Source organism: Trachurus japonicus, chromosome 10 (assembly GCF_045865225.1).
Source record: "Trachurus japonicus isolate A0001 chromosome 10, Traja_1.0".
Taxonomy (NCBI): domain Eukaryota; kingdom Metazoa; phylum Chordata; class Actinopteri; order Carangiformes; family Carangidae; genus Trachurus; species Trachurus japonicus.
In genome coordinates, this window is record NC_140916.1 from 11,963,191 (window position 1) to 11,973,792 (window position 10,602).

Below are 10,602 nucleotides of genomic sequence, written 5' to 3' on the forward strand. Positions count from 1 at the left end.
TACCTTTCTTGCTTCCGGCTTAGCCTCGAGTCCCATAGCAGCAACATAAAGGTGAAACTGCTGTTTGAAGGTGCGCCAGTTCTCGTCGACATTCCCCGTCAGTTTCAAACTTTCCGGTGGTTTTAAATCCATGTCGCCCATTCGAGTTTACTCCTGGTACCATGTCATGTTCGTGTTCCAAGGATGAGGCCGTGTTGATAGCAAGTAACTTAATTTAATGTCCCACGTTCTCAACAACATACATGTGGCTCAATGCAGTCTTGCTCTACCCTGTTATATGGTACGGTAAGCTGACTACTAACCCGTACTGCCGCCTAGTGGTCAAACATGTAATAACATCCAATCATAACACTATCTACCCTTCTCTCTGTGTCTTTTTATTTCTTTCTTTTTTTCTCCATCTACCCTTCCCATTTTCTTTCTTTCCTTCTGTCCTTTTCTTTTTTCTCTCTTGTTCCAATCTTTCTTTCTTTCTTTCTTTCTTTCTTTCTTTCTTTCTTCTACCCCATTTCTTTTTACTTCTTTGTTTCTTTCTTTCTTTCTACTCCTTTTCTCTTTCCTTTGTTTCTACCCCATTTCTTTCTTTCTTTCTTTCTTTCTTTCTTTCTTTCTTTCTTTCTTTCTTTCTACCGCTCTCTGTATATCTCTCTCTTTCATTTATCCACCCCAATTTCTTTCCTTCTTTCTTACTACCCCTCTGTCTCTTTCATTCATTCTCTATTCTCTTTATCTTCTATTATTCTGTTTTTCTTACCTTTTTCTTTCTCTATCTACCCTTCTCTCTGTGTCTTTTTCTTTCTTTCTGTGCTTTTGTTCTTTCTTTCTTTCTTTCTTTCTTTCTTTCTTTCTTTCTCCATCTACCCTTCCGATTTTCTTTCTTTCCTTCTGTCCTTTTCTTTTTTCTCTCTTGTTTCTTTCTTTCTTTCTTTCTTCAGCTCATTCAGCATTGTTTCAACAATTTCTTCAGCTCATTCAGCATTGCTTTCAGCATTCACACCATTTCCATTCTTGGAAATGTTTTTTCTGGTTATTCTATGTAAAGCCCTTTGGGACAAACTGTGACAAAATGGGATTGCCTTTGCCTTGTTGAAAGCCTAAGAAGCTGTGCTTCAAATACTTTCCCCGCATACTTGTGGTTGAATTTAGTTGAGAACACAGTGTAATTTTTCTGACCATTTTGAAAATTTCTCTTGATTTTATAACTATACAATCAGTGAAGTACACAAGTGATTTTTCCAGTGGATTTTATTTGTTTTGAGTCTTTTCAGGGAATTTTTTTGTGATGATAAATGTATGAAACAATGTTATTGCTTCAAACAAAACACCATCTGGTTTTAATTTACCCACATGACAATCATAGTTGCTGCACTCTAGCAGACTTTGTGAGACTGTCTCTGGCGAATCTGTAGTGTTGTAGCTCTGACCCTTGTTATGATTCTCACTCCTAGTTTGTTTGTGAGGATGTTCTGGCCAACTGCTGCTGCTCTCCTCCTCCTTCTCAGCATCCTTCCTCCTCTTCCCCTGTGTCTTTTTGCACTGTGGAGACACTTTGGTAAATTCACAGATGAAAAAGATGAGAACTTGCCTGTTTGCTCTGTAGTCACTCACTCTCTCTAGCAGTTTGCTCGGTGCTCTCTGGGCAGTACAGAGCTCACTCTAATGACAGTCCTGCCTGCACTCTGTGTGTCAGACACAGTTTCAGCAGCTCTGTTTTCTCAAGAAGAACTGGACTCAGTGTAGTATGTGGAAAAGAGCTTGAGCCTACAGCAGGCACCAGCACACCTGCTGGTCAGACACAGTCTGGTGCTGTCCCTTTGCTGCTGCTCCACTTGAATTAAGTGTGTGGCTGTCTGAGGAGAATGGAGGGGTATTGAAGTTTTGATAAAGGCTCAGCCTTCCGGGAAGTACGCTCTGACTAGCTCTGACCATAACCAAGAAAAATAGTGGTTTATCCAGTCTTTTAACTATCCGTTTTGGACGTCAGTAGCTTCTTATCACATTTAACTGCTCCAAGGATCGCAATCGTAAAGGTGGGGGGTTTCTAAGCCAAAGACCAGCTCTCAACTCTACCAGGCCTACTCTGACAGCGTGGGAACTGCGTTGACAGCGTGGGAAAATCCCTGCTATCTGGCAGCCACCTAGCTTACCGGACGCCCAGTCATCTCACCGGGTCCAGTTCTGGACCCGTCCCGGTAAGTTCCGATCCTTGGAGGACTCAGCTCTGCTTTTACCTGTGCTACTGTTTCCGAAACGCCGTGGACTCCCTTGAGGAGTCCTTGTGTGTAAGTTTTTAGCCTCATCAACCACAGCCGTTAGCCGCTAAGCGGCTAACATTAGCCATTAAACATACAAAAACAACTTTGCTGCCGGAGCTTTTCTCTGATTCCCCAGTGACCCGCTGCTTGACCATGGCACCACTCACCTCTCCTTCTGGATGCGATCGTTGCCCCCACCTGTCCCGGACCATTGCCGAGCTGAATGAACGCATTTCCAATCTTTACCACATCCGCGACGACGAGAGGTTCCTGGACTCACTGGTCTCCGTGGGACCTGCTGCTGCAGCCCCTGCAGATGCCGACCTGTGCGCCACCATTCCGGTTGATGTCCCCCCGGCCTCGGCTCAACTCGATGTCCCAACCTTGGATGCTGACACCGCGGCATCTGTAGCTGCTGAACCTCAGTCTACTGCAGAGAGTGATGGAGCACGCTGGCTGTTGGAAGGGGCTAAGCCCAAGGAACCTGTTCAGTCCATGGCGGTGGGTGTAGCCTGTTTTACTCCAAACCCATCTATCCACAGCTCCACTCCTAGTCACGGTCTCTGGTTTCCAGCGAACAATAACAACAGGCGAAGGAATAAAACACTTTCACGCCCCCAAGTTTCCCCTACTATTATTCCCCTTACTAATCGTTACAGCCCTCTCGATGATCAGGAGTTTCCTGAATTGCCCCCACCGCAGGGTCCTCCACGACCGCAGCTCCACGCTACATCCCCATCGCCACCCAGTCGGCAGCGTTCATCACAGCCGCAGAGACTCCCCCGGCGGCAGTCTCGACATCACCCTGCACAAGTTAACCACCGCCGGGTGGGGCGAAACGTAGCTGCAGGTGCCCATCCAGTACGAGCTGAGATAGCGGCGAACCGTGTCTGTCCCACCACTCTCCTAGTCGGATCCTCCATGGTTCGCCATGTCCGAGTTAACAGGTGCTTCACCTCATGTCATCCAGGTGCCTGCACAACTCAATTAGATGACGCCATCTCTCAGCTGTTAGAAAAACACCCCCCGGCCCGTACTGTTGTGGCCCATTTGGGAGGAATTAACGACGCCAAACTGCAACAATCCGTAAAGCTCAGGGATGATTGCAGGCGCCTCATTGATAACACTCTTCAATGCATCATATCCGGGCCCCTCCCCCCTCCCTCTTGCGGTGACGTAAAGTTCAGCCAACTTAGGCAGCTTCATGTCTGGCTTAAAGGCTACTGCAATAGGGCTGGCGTCCCGTATGTGGACAATTTCACGACTTTTCTTCACAGACCGGACCTTTTCAAGCAGGATCGCCTCCATTTAAACCATTCAGGATCCAATCTTCTGGCCCAGAACATACATCTCACACTGCTAGCTGTCCAGTCCACTACATTCACTGACTGACGGTCTTCGCGCCACATCCCCTCTGTAGTCTCTTCTTCGGTGGTCGCTGAATCAGTTTCCCCTTGCGCCTCCCACAGCCCCCCCTACAGGCCCTCAACATCGTTGCAACCAGTCTCACTCAACCCTGTTGTCACTGTGTTTGAAAACGCTATTACATCCATTGTATCTGTCAGATCATCTAATACTCATAGTGGGAGGGGCGTAGATAGAAATAATCTTATACTTTTAACCAAACCTCATGCCTTACAATTCTACAAAAGTTTTAGACCACACTCTGATCTAACAGCTGTACCTGTAACTATAGAGTCTCAGGCTGACTTCATCAAACAAAAAGGTTTAGGCATCATACACATGAATGTTCGTAGTCTGGTACCAAAACTGGATTACATCAATGTCTGGGCTAAACAAACAAATGCTGATGTCTTTGTATTTTCAGAAACGTGGCTGTCTCATATTGTTGATGATAAGGATATTGCAATTGATGGTTATAATGTTTTTAGGGCTGACAGGCAGGGTCCCACAAAAGGGGGTGGGATTTCTATTTATGTAAAAAAGTCTTTATGTGTCTCTGTTGTCAAATCTATATCTAGGCCGCATTGTTTTGAATACTTATCACTGAATGTCTGTCTGGGAAATGCAGCAAATAGTGAAAAAATAATTCTTATCGGGGCCTACCGTCCGCCTTCTGCAAAGTCTGGTGCCATTGAAAACATATTTAAGTTATTATCCAATCATGAAAAGTCTGAAATGTTGTTATTAGGTGATCTGAATCTAAATTTCTTAACAGATGTGTCCAGTGGTCTAAAAAAATCTTTGTAATGAATTAAATCTGGTGCAGTTAATTACTGCCCCAACAAGGCCTGACACTAATAATCCTGGACATGGTTCTCTACTGGACCTCATCTTATCCAATAGACCTCATAAAATAAAATCCAGTGGTGTTCTCCCACTTGATTTCAGTGACCACTGTCCCATTGCCTGCATTAGGGATACTAGACAGCAGAAATCTCAAACTCGTATCGTTGTCAAAAGAAACTTTAGAAATGTTGTGGATCATGCCTTTTTGTACGACTTGTATAATAGTGATATCTCATACTCTGTTTCTATCTCTGATCCACATATTGCGTTAAATCACTTTATTGAAACCTTTAATTCTGTTGCTGATAAGCATGCTCCCTTAAAGCAATTTAGAATAAAAGATAGGAGTAATCCCTGGTTCACTCCGGAAATGGCAGAAAAACTTAGAGCTAGGGATATTTCATGGAGCAAAGCACGTGCCTCTGGTTCACAATCTGACTGGCAGAATTTTCGTTGTCTGCGTAATCATTGTCTTGCCATGATTCGCAAGGCAAAATCATCTTATTACCTGTCCTCCCTTTCTGAATGTAGAGGAAATCCAGCTAAATTTTGGAGAACTGTTAAGACGTTATCTCACTGCAACACTTCAACACTGCCAAACTATGTGACCAGGGCCTCTACAAAAATTCCTGATAAACAAAAACAGTGTGATGCCTTCAATGAACATTTTATTGCTGTGGGTAACCTTTTTGCTGAGTCAAGTTCATTACCTTCTGACCCAGCTTGTGATAGTCCTGCTATTGGATGTAGATCTGGGCCCTGTAGGTTCTCGTTTAGACTTTTCTCTGATCTGGAAGTATTTGATGCTCTGTGTAAGATAGATCCAAAGAAATCTACTGGAGCCGATCAGTTGGACCCACAACTCTTAAAACTGGCTGCTCCTATTATTACTGTTACGCTGACGCACATTTTTAATTTGACTGTGATCACTGAGAGTATTCCAACTGTATGGAAGACTGCCTTGGTATCTCCTTTACACAAAGGTGGTCCTGCAGATGATTTAAATAATTATCGGCCAATTTCTAAACTGCCTTGCCTGGCTAAAGTATTAGAGCGACTAGTTAATAATCAATTAAAAATATTTTTGTCTACTTTTAACATTTTAAATCCCTTTCAGTCTGGTTATAGATCTGCTCACAGTACTCTCTCAGCAACAGTCAAAGTTACTAACGACATTGTCAAGGCTTTAGATAACAAGCTGGTCTGTGCTACTCTTTTTATTGACCTTTCAAAGGCCTTTGACACAGTAGACCACTCGTTGCTTTTAAATCGCCTGGAAACTATTGGTTTTGATAAAAAAAAACTGGTAATTGGTTTAATAATTATTTAAATGACAGATTTCAGGCAGTATTGGCTGATGGCTATCAATCAGATTTTGTGCGTGTAACTAATGGGGTTCCTCAAGGATCCATTTTAGGCCCTATCTTATTCACCCTTTATATCAACAATTTAGGCATCGGCATGGCTAATGGTTCTATTCACCTGTATGCTGATGACACAATTCTTTATTCTGTTGCTCCAACTGCTGACTTAGCTCTTAAAGGACTACAGTCTGATTTTAGTACTATAGAGCAAGCTCTAATTAATCTTAAATTAACACTTAACCCAAAAAAGACAAAATACATGATATTCACAAGATTGCACTCTTCCTTGCCATTACATGGTGGTATCTCAACAGCTGACGGGACTCAAATTGAGAGAGTGTCAAGTTACAAATATCTGGGCATTTGGTTGGATGACAAACTGTCTTTTAAAACTCATATCTCTGATCTTACCAAAAAACTTAAGGGAAAATTATCATTCTTGTATCGTAATAGATCTTGTCTGTCAATGGAATGTAGAAAAGAACTTGTTCAGGCCATTTTCTTATCTGCACTTGATTATGGTGATGTCATTTACATGCATGCTGCTCTCTCTACATTGAAACCCCTGGATGCACTTTATCACTCCTCTCTTCGTTTTATTACTGGAGATGTGTTCCGAACCCATCACTGTGTTCTTTATAATAAGGTTGGCTGGCCATCCTTAAGTGTAAGGAGGGAACAACATTGCATGGTTTTTATTTACAAAGCCTTACTTGAAATTTTTACCTGTTTATCTTACTAGCTTAATCTCACTTAGAGTCTGTAACTTACACACTCGTTCACAGGACACCTTGGTTTTACAAATTCCAAGTATCAGGACAGAATTGGGGAAGACTGCCTTTCAGTTTTATGCACCCCAAAAGTGGAATAATCTACAAAACTGTCTGAAACTGGATCATCTTATTTCCTTAGATAGTTTTAAAAACTTATTATCGAATGTTTTTCAACCTGTATGTAATTGTGAATTATGACCTTGTATACTGTATAATTGTGTTTTTGTAATCAGGGCGTCATTGAAAAAGAGAGCTCGCTCTCAATTGACCTTCCCTGAATAAATAAAGGAGAAATGAAAAAAGGATGCATTCTCTTGTGGACTCAATGTGCTACCCAGTGCTTTTATAGGATATGGGCCCAAGTTCAACAACAGGAAAATGAGGAACTTCAATAATCAATTAGCATACATCTTATGCATTTACATTACATTGATGTCCCTTTTAGATACATTCAAAATACAGCCACAATTCTACTGTCATACTCCAATAAAGTATGTTATAAATATTTAATGCTATAACACAATTGAATGTATCATTACCAACATCCTTACAATAAATCCCACACACAAATGTTAGGAGTTTTCTGCATATCACCTGCACATCTGTTGTAACATCTGCCCTACAGTATTACGGGGTGTTCCCACCAAACGTGATGGCGCTTCATCGCGCGTCGAGATTACATGTAAAGTCAATGCAAACACGCGATTAGACTCGTCATCGCGCCGGGCGATGCGATGGACGCGATAGCACGGCGCGATGGACGCGTTGGCTGCGAAAAATCGCCTCCATCGCGTCGCCCAGCGCGATGACGCTTCATCGCTCGAGTTCAAATAATTGAACTTCTGCGGCGAATTCGCGTGAAGCCGCGACAGCCTATCAGCTTTGAGATCGTCACCGACGTGCTGACGTACGGACGTACTGGTGTTCCCTTGGCAGTTTAGTCAGAGCGAGTCTATTCACAATATTAGAAGTTTTCTGGTTTAGTTCAGTTTATTATTCAGATCCCCATTAGCTGCTGCAAAGCCACAGCTCTTCACTGTTGCTTTTCCGGTGCTGTTACAAACGTTTCTGATTTGGAGATTTGGACCTGAAAGCCCGTTATCACTGCTGTTTTCAACCAGCGGGCGCTGCGAGCCGGCCGCCCCGTCCCAAAGCACTCAACAGGCGGTCAGTCACACAGTAGTTCACGGAGCTGTCTCCTCCTCCTCCTCCTGCAGCCAGAGACCCACACCGCTGTTCCTGTCCCATCTACAGGAACAGTGCAGCGACGGTGGTTATCTCAGCCAGAGAATGAAATAGTGGGAGAAATGTTGTTGTTTGGGCGGGCTCGTCGCGCGTTTTTTGCATATTGAACCAGCGTCAAAACTGGAGCGTCTAGCGCGACACGATTTCATTTGACGCGCGATTCAATCGCGTTCATCGTGTTTGGTGGGAACACCCCGTTACAGACACCTGAGTTAAAAAAATAAAAATAAAAAAAATGTATCTTTCCCTTTATTATAATCCTCATCTGTAAGATTATTAGCTAACTTGTTTTGTAACCTTTGTCCAACTTGAACACCCATGGGTTCACATGTGTTTAAAGAGTGCACAAGGTTCCACTGTAGTGTGAACAGGTGTGAACTTAAACAGTCCAGTAGGATAAAATGTCAATGGAAGAAGTAATGAAGTACAGCAGTCCACTATCAACACTGAGAACATGCTGCCTCAGTCATCCACATTAGAGGTAAGATCTTAAAGGACAATTCCAGGCGAATTCAACTCGGGGGTGTATTTTCATATCATTTTAGGTCTAAAAGAATGAATCTGAAGATTTTCAGTTTAATTGCTCCTGTTTTGCGGTAGTTGCGTCTGTCCCTGCATCGCCACGGCAGCAATGAATGGGAGTGGATGTAAGTTCCGCTGTTTAGGCTGTTTACAGCCCTCAAAGCCGCAATTTTTTTCCACAGACAGCGTCAGATGGCTACTCAAACATGCACCGAGAAGTTTATTTACTTCAAGCAAGCCGACATGTTTGTAAAAGTCGATCTAATTCAAAGTCTCCCGGAGTCTCGCGCGAGCCCGAAGTTGCAGTGCTGGTGTATTCAGGCGCAGTGGGAGCTACCGCTTGTGTCATAAACACAGGAATATCAACTCTGGACTTGCTTCAAGTGTACATTTTTTTCCACAGACAGCGTCAGGTGGCTACTCAAAGATGCGCCGAGAAGTTTTTTTTCCTTGAAGCAAGTAAAGAGTTGATATTCCTGTGTTTATGACACAAACGGGAGCTTTCCCACTGCGCCTGAACACACCGCGCACGGCAACTGGGTCTCGCGCGAGACTCCGGGAGACTTTGAATTAGATCTAGTTTTACAAACATGTCGGCTTGCTTGAAGTAAATAAACTTCTCGGTGCATGTTTGAGTCGCCATCTGACGCTGTCTGTGGAAAAAAATTGCGGCTTTGAGGGCTGTAAACAGCCTAAGCAGCGGAACTTACATCCACTCCCATTCATTGCTGCCGTGGCGACGCAGGGACAGACGCAACTACCGCAAAACAGGAGCGATTAAACTGAAAATCTTCAGATTCATTCTTTTAGACCTAAAATGATATGAAAATACACCCCCGAGTTGAATTCGCCTGGAATTGTCCTTTAAGCCCGAGCCCGAGCCCGAGCCCGAGCCGGGTATAAAATGTCAATCATTACGTTCGGGTCGGGTCGGGCCGGGCTTCTCTCTTGCTGACTTTTTTTTTTTTTTTTTTTTTTAATATATGTTTATAGAAATGTATAAACGATGTGTGGAGATACTAAACTGAGGAATACTTGTTATAAAATTAGGGGGAAAAAAACAGAGAGGGCGCTGTAAGGTAATTGCTATTTAACTAAACAGGACAGGAGCCGCAGCGCAGAGCCAGAGCACGCTTTGAGCACGTGAAAGAGCCACTGGTGCATGCTTAGTGTCAGAGGCAGAGCCGAGTTAGTGGCGTGGGCCATGATGTGTAGGAAACACCGAGATTAAATCAGTAATCTTGTCACAACTCCGACTTTGATGCGTTTCGAGGACCTGACTGAGTAGTTTGGCCACGAGACACCGTGGTCCACAAAAAAACAGAAGTCGCCTCATCACAACAACACGTACTGTACTAAACTCTTGTAATGACAATTCAAAGAACTCCTTCCTGTCTCTGTCTTAAGCCGGGCATACACTGTGCGATATTTTAAATCGTTTGATTCAGCCCCATCTCAAACTGCACGACTAGATCGCTGAGTTCAAATGTTCGCAGCCCACGAGTAATGATCTCACACTGTACGACCCGATGCTCTGATGCGACCTGACTGCTCACACTATACGTTCATAATACTCACGTCGGACTTCTGTATACCGGAACTGCAACGTCAAAAAGAGGTAGAAGAAGAAGATGAACCCGGAAGTGGGAGACACCGAAGATGCTCAGTCAAAACAAACGCGCTGCTTTGGCAATTTGTGCCATTCTGTGTGGCGATAAATCCAAAAAGAGAAGACGACGTCGTGTTTGGACAAGGAATTGGCTGGGCAGACGTGGGCAGTACGGTCTTTCAATCCTTCAGCGAGAACTGGAGGTAAGCAGCAACAGCTAAATATAGCACTTTAGACCAATACTATCTATAACTTACGTACGTTTTGGCACTTTTTCTGTCTTTTTTTTTTTTTTTTTTTACACCAATGTTCAAGCCAGTCACAGTTAAATCCAGAGATAGTTCACAGTATGTTTTCCGAGTGTTAATTCTACTTTAATTAGGCTACATTTAATTATAAATTACTGGCCATAGTTAAGGACAGTAACTAACTACTAGCCAAGTTACTTGAGCTTTACTTGACTGGCATATATTCAACATACCGGTATATCAATATCAAGTACTACTTATGAGACTTCTAGGTGCTTTATACAAAATTAGTTAAATATCAACCTTTTCTTAATTCTACAGCATAAAGGCTTCCAC